Source organism: Ailuropoda melanoleuca, chromosome 2, assembly GCF_002007445.2.
Source record: "Ailuropoda melanoleuca isolate Jingjing chromosome 2, ASM200744v2, whole genome shotgun sequence".
NCBI lineage: Eukaryota > Metazoa > Chordata > Mammalia > Carnivora > Ursidae > Ailuropoda > Ailuropoda melanoleuca.
The window spans coordinates 170,986,528-170,993,883 of record NC_048219.1 but is presented as its reverse complement, the minus strand read 5'-3'; positions in this window follow the sequence as shown (position 1 = coordinate 170,993,883).

Below are 7,356 nucleotides of genomic sequence, written 5' to 3'. Positions count from 1 at the left end.
TCCTCTCTGAAAATAGAAAAATAATAAAGTATGTAAATAAATAAATAAATATAGACAAAAGGCAATCTCATATAAGTAAGTCCATTCAGAAGACCAAATTACAGGTCAGAAGGTTGCTATGGTAAAGACAAAACAGAAAGAGGAAATTCAGGGTTGCCAAACACTTACTTTCAAGTCACTAGCAGATCTCTTTCTGTTCTAAGTGATCTTTAAAGGCCATTTAGCATCAGGGCATTCTTTATTCCAGGTCAGTGTGAAAGAAACTGAAATTTAACAAATTCTTCTTCTGCAGCTTTCCTTTTGCTGAAGTTGTTACTAGTTCCCAGAAAGTCTGTTATTACATCACTTTGTGAAATGTTACAATATTCAAGATTACGGTTTCTCTTAAAATGTAACAAATGTAATAGCCACAGTTTCCTGATAGACTGGGAAGTACCTTATTTTAAAAAAATATATTATCTCTGGGGCGCCTGGATGGCTCAGTTGGTTGAACGTCCAACTCTTGGTTTCAGGTCAGGTCGTGATCTCAAGGTTGTGAGATTGAGCCCTGTGTTGGGCTCCGCACTCAGCGTGAAGTCTGCTTGTCCCTCTCGCTCTGCTCTTCCCCCACCTCTCGCGTGTTCTCTCTTTCTCTCCCCCCCCACCAAATAAATACATAAATAAATAAATAAAATCTTTTAGAATACATATATATATATACACACACATACACACATAATCTCCAAATCGCTCTGTGAAGTGGGCTCTTTGACAATCTGTCTCATGTACTTTGTGTAGATGTTGGTAATTTTAATTACAGCCATTTTTGCTAGGTGTCTTAGATCTTCTATTTTCCTTTAACCACATTTGACATCATTTGAGGTAATGCCATTTCCTCCTACGTAGGCTAAACTAACAGAAGCCAGCACAAACAATATAGTGTCCAAACAATACTGGAGAAAGAGTAACATTATTTTTAAATTTTACTAAAAACATTTTGTGTGATCTCTTTTAAGTTGGGTTTTTAGAAGTTTATGTGTACGATAACAGATATTAGATTCTCCGTAGACAAATGTTCCCTAGAAATGTCTCATCTCAAAAGGGCACCAATGCACATGAACATGTGGAAAGGACAAACACACTCGGGATCAGTTTAACAGAGACAAACCTCAACACTCAAGAATTGATAGTGCAGAAAAGCAAAGCCCAGATTAACGTGTGGCACGCAGAAAGCTGGGTAGCATTTTAACATTTGGGCACGTTGGGTGGAAGGAGTGAAACTCTCAGACTTAAGCTGCCTTCATCAGTGGGATTGCCCTACCGTCCCAAGTAATGACCAACAACTGAAGCAAAGCGGAAGAGCATGTCGTATGTGGGACCCAGCTTGGGAGAGGCCAGGATGAAATGACTCTGTAAAACATGACCGCATTGGCTTAGAATGGTCTCTGAGCATTGCAGAACAGTAGGGAAAGCTGAGAGCTGGTAGAGGGACAGGAAGCTGGGTGGACACTGAAGCAAGCCCCCAACTCCCCAACCCCCCATTTAGATAGCCTAAGGGGAAGGCCAGGGCATTGGCCTTGCTCACCCTGAGAAGAGCAGTAACCAGTATTAAACACTGTGACTCAGCGGACTCTTCTAACCATTCAAATGAGCCCACTTCTGGTAAAGAAATTTCAGTGAAATTCAAATGAGCAACCAGTCAGCAAAAAACTGCTGCTGACGTTATTAATCTTCCCAACTACCCAAATCTATCATACACATAAAAACTCATCATTGGGCACTTGTGGAATAGGTATCTCTCACTTAAAGGAATGGTCACTGTCAGCAAAGTTTGCGGCACAGAGACTTTCTATCAAATCAATGCGAATCTCCCATTGATTTCCATTATAAAATCTGAGATGCGCTTTGCTGTTAAATCCCATTAAGTGTGTAATAAACCCTTTGGAAATGGCATATTTAAAAGAAAAATGATAATATTCTGATAAAACATCGACAGTGATATATAATATATTAATAGCAATGCGGGCTGTATTCAACATGTTCCAACAACAAAAAAATACTCAGAATGAAATATCACACAATTCTACAAACTGTGTGTCACATGCTGCAAAAGGTAATAATCCCTGAAATATTAGCAACTTAATTTCTCACTAGCTTCACAACTGTCTTGGCATTTCTATCATTACATAGCCAAAGGAATTCTTTTTATTATTTAAAAATCTTTTCTCATCTTCTGCCCTCTTTCCCAAAATCTTTGTCCAGAGCCCCCTGAGTAGCTTGTGAGGCTATTCTTAGATGAGGAAAATGAGCTAGGGTCAGCCTCAGTGGTTTATCCCAGTTTATCCCAGTGCCTGCTGGGATTTCCCCATCATTGGAGCAACTGGGCATCTCCTGGAAGGAATGTTGCAAAAGGAAGCAGTGGGTCTGTGAAGGCTGGACTAGATATTTCCAATGCCTTTTCAAACTTCTGAGATATAGTGCTACTAACTACTAATGTTGGTAATGTGTCTTTGTTTTCAATGTATGCATTCTGCATAATGTTAAATGACCAAATGCTTTGCATAATGTATATGAATGAATGTTTTGCATAACATATGTTGAATAACTGATTGAATTTAGATGATGATTTTGTTCTTCATTAAAGGTTACTGACACTTCTAAGTGCTGGTAGCTCAAGCTGGGAAAGTGCAGATATTAATCTTCATAGGAATTATGCACCACAGGTCATAATAATGTAAAATGTCCAATTCTAAGCTCTGGACAGGCATTCCTGACAGTAAAGTTTTAAAGAAATTTTTGATTTCCTTACCTTTGTCACTATAGTAGGTCAATTTTTGTTAAGCAATTGACTACTTGAGTCAGAGCAACATGCCCATCACCAGCAACGCACCTTAGGTCTCCTCTTTACCCTGTTGTTATGACCCAATATGAGGAAGAATTCAACATTCAGGGTTGGCTTTAACATTTCATTAAAAAAATTTTTTTTTTGTTTTATTAAGCTATAATATACCTAAAGAATTCTGAAAAGCCAACAGCAAGATTGGAATGTTTTCTGGAGATCAGTAAACTACCTGCCAAGAGCTTTTGGTTAATTCATTAAGACCAAAACTTCCCTCCCCTTCCCTCCTCCCCCCTCCCCTCCCCTCCCCTCTCCTCTTTTCTTTTCTTTTCTTTTTTCTTTTCTTTTCTTAGATTTTACTTATTTGAGAGAGAGATAGCACAAGCAGGGGAAGTGGGAGAGGGAGAAGCAGACTCCCTGCTGAGCAAAGCAGCCTGATGTCGGGCTGGATCCTAGGACCCTGGGATCATGACCTGAGCCAAAGGCAGACCTTTAACTGACTGAGCCACCCAGGCGTCCCGCATGTATCTGTTTCACTTAATGTTTTTGTATTTTTTTGGGTAAATACCCACTAGTGCAATTGCTGGATTGTAGGGTANTTTCACTCTCTCTCTCTCTTTCTTTCCATCATGTCCAGAAACCTCAACATGTCAGAGTCTCAATATTGAACACACCCAGGGAGCCAGACCCATGATACCTATACTCACAGAAAATACAATTATAACTAAAATGTCTTTGTATTGACAAAACAACCCAAACTGTCACAGTGAGCACCAGGCTCCTGTGGTTGTAGCCAGTACATTCTTTCCCTGCAGGCAGAACAAGTGGGAAACCAAATTATGAGCAGAAAGTAAGTACAGAATGAAAACAAAAGGAGATGTCCATCCTTGAGGAATATTTTATCCAGGACATGAGAGGCCTGATGAAGGTGCCATTTTTTTTTTCAAGCATGAAACAACTCTCTGGTTATATGTATGTATGTACATCATTCATTGTATGACACATATGGCCACATACTTTTTCTTCCAGTTTCATACTGTGTCTCTCAGTCTTTTTTACTAACCTCCACCTCTCTGACATGCTTATTTTCTGTGATATCATCAAAGCATGCTCCCTAAGTTCACACTTTCTTTCACTGTAGTGAGATTGTGAAGGGAAGCAAAAGTCATAAGTAGATGAAAATATTTATTAATGATATGGCCACCTATAAATCAGTTACCCGTTCAAAATCTTTTAAACATTAGACTCCCCCTCACTCCCCATTGTGATAAACATTTATAATCCAATGCAAATAAATTCAGTTCTATTGCAAAGTGAAATTGCAAATCTTGCCAAAGGTGTAAGGTTTCATGGTATCAACGAAAGTGAAGTTGGCGAAGCAGCTGGCAAATGAGAGTCTATAGAGTTAAACAAACAAGTGTAGGTAAAATCAACAGGGGTGATGACTATGCTGATCTTCAGAAGAGAAGAGAATACTTTTAATCAAAGAATTAAGTGAGATCCCCTGGGAAAACTGATGAAGCCCTCAAACATTTTTACAAAACAACCCTCTTTTTGATTATGGCCTAAAAGTCAAATATGAAATAAAGCATGTTGTAAGGTGCTTCAAATTTGGTAAAAAAAAAAAAATTAAGCCGACAATAATCTTCTTGGTTTATTGTTTATTCATTCCATAATTAGCACATAGTTGTACTTAAAACATAAATTTTGTTCCATAAAAGATAGACTCAATGTATTTTAATAACATTGTGTTTTATTTTCAAATAAAGTCCACTTTTCACCAATTGTTCTGAAATTTAGCCCCTGTTTTAGACAGATTTATTTTAAGGAGGCTTTACCAGTGCTAATCACACAATGCTAGTAAGGACTTCCTGCACTAATGAATCAGACTTTTCTAGTAGAAACAGTCTGATGTCTTGGTTGAGTCTCATACATTTTTACTATGTTATTCATAAAATAGTTCTATTTCTTAGTTTTGCTGGGGGGGTTAATATTATTCATTCTTAGGTATTTCCTATAGGATAACTTCCAAAGGGTGATATTATTAAAAGTAGTATTAGTGTCTCATAAGGTAACATATACTGAGCACACAGACTTTGGAGTCATCTTGGATGCAGACCTATATTTGAATCTGCTTCTGCTATTTAACAGACACGGTAATGGACGCATTGTGTGCCTTCTCTGAACTTTTATAACGTCATTTGTGAAAATGGAGCAACGATCACTCTGTCACAAGATTGTGGTGAAGACCAGATGAGAACATGTATAAAATGCCAGGTACAGAGAAGGCATTCAATATGTGGTACTTAGAGCCATGCTGTTTATTTTTGGTTTGTTTAACTGCCAAAGTTCCCTTGTGATCTTAATTTGTTGATTATTTTGTACATTCAGATTCTTTGCATGTGTTTTGCAATGTGAACCTAGGGTCTCTAGGCTATAAAAAGTAGTTAAATATGACTGATATTGAAAATGTGACTTTAGGAGTGCCTCGTTGCATAGATCTCTTAGAACGAATTCTAAAATATTCTGTAAAGCTTTGAAAAAAGTCATAATGAGGTCTTCAGGATTTACATGGTAAGATTTTGGCTGAGTTCTTCTGTGAGTTGGATGACTGATATTTACAGGGAGAAAAGCCTCAAAGGAAGCCCCCCCCCCCACCCAGGCAGTTTTACAAACAAATCTTGACTTAAAACAAGAAACTTAAAAGCTTTCCCCACACAGAGACCCCCAGGCAAAGCACAGTCTTGAAAGTCAGATGCTTCTGGATTTGTGTGCTTCCTAGTAGTGTGACCTTGACCAACTTAATATTCTAAGTCTGGGTATTCTCATCCATAAAGTTGGAGATAACAAAAGTACCTACCTCAGGTTTTTGCCAGGATGAAATGAGACATTGCATACAAAAAACCTTTCTGTGCCCATACAGCCTGGCACACTGGAATGTTTAACTAGGTAACTATTATCTATAAAATCTTCAAACTTACAAGTTAACAAGAATGTCATATTTTGTTCAAAAATGGTAATGGTGTAACACAAAAAACAGAAATTAAGTTCACTTGAGTTCAAACATCAAATTATATGCTTTGGCTTTGCCTTGCCTTCTGCCTCTTGAGTTCCCTATGTCTAAATTCCTTTCCTTCCCCTATTCACTCAAGAACTAGTTTTCTACCCCAGGGCTTTTCAATGGCCTCTTCCTCATCTGCCCACACAACAGGAACATTACATTCGTAATACTTATTACAAATTGGCAAGGGGCTTCCACCTCTCCTCTTTCTCTAAGACTCTGGTATGCCCCCCCCATTAGTTCAGTTATATTATTTAGTTTACTTAGCTAAAACCAGGAGATAATGATAGCTAACATTTAGTATCTACCTAATAGCCCCATATACAATGCTAGGTGAATTACAAATGTTTGATTCTTCATAACCACCAGGCATGACAGATACCACTCTTTATATTTCTGAGACGGATAGAGGGTCTGAGCCAGTAAGCTCAAAGTCACATGGCTAGTAAGCAGCAGCACCAGTGACCATAAGGATCAAGTTAATGCATTAATTGGGATGCGATGGCTCTAAGTGGTTTTCTACTTCTGGGCAAGGCCCATCTGGCCTTTCAAAGAGAGGCCTTCTCATACCGGAGATAACACATATGTGTGCTAGGATGATATCACCTTATTCATGTATGATGTTTAACCTTTCTTTACCATTTATCCCCTAGCACCACAAATGCTTATACATAATACTAAATGCACTAACATCTTTGCACATCCCACGCACATAAACACCAGCAAATATGCCAATTATATTCCTACAATGCATGGCGTAGATCTGACCAACAGAATTCCAGACATCACAAAGTAAATAGACTTCCTCAAACCCAATAATTCCTGTTTAATTTCCCCTGGCAAGTACTGAATTTAGAATTGTGCTCGTTCTATAAAGCAGAATTTTGCAAATATTATGATATGGAGTCCCACATTCTCAGAAGGTGGGAAAGCTGAGAAGGGCGATTAAGTTGGATGTGTTTCTTTCATTACGGGTAGAATTAAGTTTCTCATCTAAGTACCGAATTCTGCAGTCAGCCAAAAATGTAAGCTCAGCTACAGCGCATTTTTGAGAAACTTGAATGATACTAACCACATAAGGTCAACCAAACAACTGGTCGACCCTAAAAAAGAAAAAAAAAAAAAGTGCGTTATGCAAGGTTTTCAACTAAGAGATAAGAGTATCTCGATCTATATATTTCTCTACGCCAGCTCCAGAGTCCGATCCGGTTCCGCCTCTCACCACCGCAGCTTGGCAGACACTTTTTCTGAAGCCAGATGGGGAGCCTCAAGTTTGAGCCCCCCGTCATAAGCTGCCAGCTCCTGCCTGCGCCCCGCGTCTACCCAGGCGCCTTCCATTCTCTCTGACTCGCACTCCAGAGAGATGTCCCTTTCCGATCAAGTCTAACTGGGAGACTGCCTCCCGGCGCGGTCCCCCGCGCGGAGTGCCCCGCGCAGGGCGGGCGGCGGCGCGCACCAGGGCGCTGGCGGGGCGGGG